Below are 2,524 nucleotides of genomic sequence, written 5' to 3'. Positions count from 1 at the left end.
TCAGCTTTGCAATACTGACATGTACCGGTGACATTCAGATGGACCAATAGCTGTGGACAAACTGCCACAGCCACCAGGAAGCTAGGTCTTTATGCAGTGAGGGGCCATCCTTGTGCATGTTGGTTCTTTGTATCTTCAAAGAGAGAATTCAGTGAAGACACAGAGACAGCTGTGCAGAGGGATAGCTGGAGTTCACAATAAAGTAGATGCAGCGGAATTTGTACCTTCAGAGAAAGCAGGCAGTTCCACACTGATATCTAGACTGAGTGAGAGTTTAGATATCTTTTATGCACACCAGAGCTATGCCTGGGGTTCAAGGAACTACGGTGGTGATGGTGCTTACTGACATTCTTCTTAGATACTACTTTGAAGCTGAGACTATGTCTTCCCTGTTCTTCTCATGTGATCAGTATTCCCTTGGGGGCTAAACTCGTGTAAAAAATTTAGAGTGAAAAAAAATTTTTAGAAACTTACTCAGTTGAAGTTCTAATCTAAATCAGGTTTCAGCCCAAGGCAGAGGGTATTTAAGCAATGTTCTCCTCTTTGGTATCATGGAGCCAGAGGCTATGGAAACCAGGAATGTTGTATGCCTTATTCTAGAAATAAAGGCCCCGAGTCTTTGGGCTGGAGAATTACACAGTGATCATATGTGTAGTATATACTCCAGTCTTGTTTCTTCATTGGGTTATAACCGGCAAAGCATGCTGTGCTGCACTTCATCTCTGAAGTATCTCTCTACTCCCCCAGTACTGCCTCTCTTGGGAATCTCTCCTGATGAATCCTAAGGGTGAGTGCTCATGTCAGGGAGACTCCAGAGCTATTCGCCTGGACTTGGTGGTATCAGGACATTGTGGTCCCTCAGAGTCGGGTTATTAAGGAGACATTCTGAACTAAGCTAAGCACCCCAGGTACGCTTTGAGCTTGGTTCACACTCAGGCGTGTGAACCAAGCGTTAGGAAGGGAGTAGGAGAGCTAAGATGTGAGGAAGCAAACCTAGGGACATGTTAGAAAGTGCTGTATTTGGGGCCAGTGAGATAGCTCAGCGGACTAAAAAGCCTGCTTGGGCAAGCTTAGGTAAGCACAGGGATTGCGGTTGGATCCCTGGCACCACATGCTGCGCCAGCCCAGCCCCCAGGTTGGGCTGAGCTGGCCAGAGTCCAGGCGCAGTGGCGCAAGCCTATAATCACAGTGCTGGGGAAGCTGAAAGCAGGAGGGTCACCGAAAGTCCAAGCTGTGTGGTAAGATCCTGCAACAACCAAATACATTAAAATTAAAAAGGAGGGTTGGGGAGTGCTCTGTTCTCCAGAGCAAACTAGCCCAGGCTACGTAGCCCAGATTCTTGGGGAGCTAATTATAAACCTGTACCTCTGAGATACCAACAGTAACTCAGAGTAATTCCTACATATGGACCTGCAAAGTCTATTCATAGAAGCCTAGTAGACCTCTGACCCAGTGTGCAAAAAGCCGGCATTGCCCCCATTTGCATCCTTACCCCAGTATTACTGATATGTAATTATCTGTTATTTCTATTTTCCTTAGAACTGGTTATAACACTTGCTTCCTTCAAACAATGAGGTAAAGCAATGTTTAACATGTAATCGTCTTAGATCAGCCTATGAATTACAGTTTTTACATTTTTAAGAATTACTCTTTAAGTCCAATTCTGATAGGATAAAAAAGAAGGAAAAAGGGGAGTTGGGGAAAGGGAGGGAAGGGAAGGAGCCCAAGAGGGTGCTCAGCTTGACTAAATGTTAGACAGATTTCTTCCTGACTCTGACCCTACAGCTTCTTTCCTTAGATCATTTATTTTAGAAATTAGAAATTGTGTGTTACTTCTCCTTCACTGAGATGTGAATCTTCTCCAAGCCTCTTGCCAAATTTATAACAGAAGAATGTCTTTCTTGAGGACTTGGAAGCTACCACTTTGAATGTAATCACCAAGAACGACAGATACCCTCGCTGTTGTCTCTGAGGGAGGCCAGAAACCTAACTTAGGCAAGACCAACTAGCACACCCAGATGACCTAACTGTACCAACACCCTTTCTTCCCACCTCTATTTCCTGTAATACTTTTGATCCCTATTGAAATAGTCATGAATAAGCTTACACTTGTTTTTTTTTAATTCTATCTAATTTTCCTTTGATAAAGGAGAGAAAGAAATTGAAGGGGAAAAGAAAGGAAAGGAAAACCACATCAACAAAAATCCTAGTTTCAATGATAAATGAAAATAGCTCCCCTGGTAGCATTCAGATATGCAAACTGGGAATCTGCACCTGGGTCTGCTGATCTGTAGGAGAAGTGAGCTTTTATCGCTCTTTTTCCTATTTCATGCTGTGCTCTACACACAGGCTGTGTGCAAGATCCATTTACAGTTTTCAAGTGTGTTTTACTCCATAGAAATCCCCCAGGCCAGGCTGTTTGTGGCTTTTGCTAACAGATATGCCAAGGGCCATACAATAGTTTCTCTTTGCCTCTGTATTCTGTATTTCCAGAGGCAGGAAGAGGATGAAACACCTTGGGTTG

Source organism: Octodon degus, unplaced genomic scaffold (assembly GCF_000260255.1).
Source record: "Octodon degus isolate 3935 unplaced genomic scaffold, OctDeg1.0 scaffold00077, whole genome shotgun sequence".
Taxonomy (NCBI): domain Eukaryota; kingdom Metazoa; phylum Chordata; class Mammalia; order Rodentia; family Octodontidae; genus Octodon; species Octodon degus.
This window is presented reverse-complemented; position numbering follows the sequence as displayed.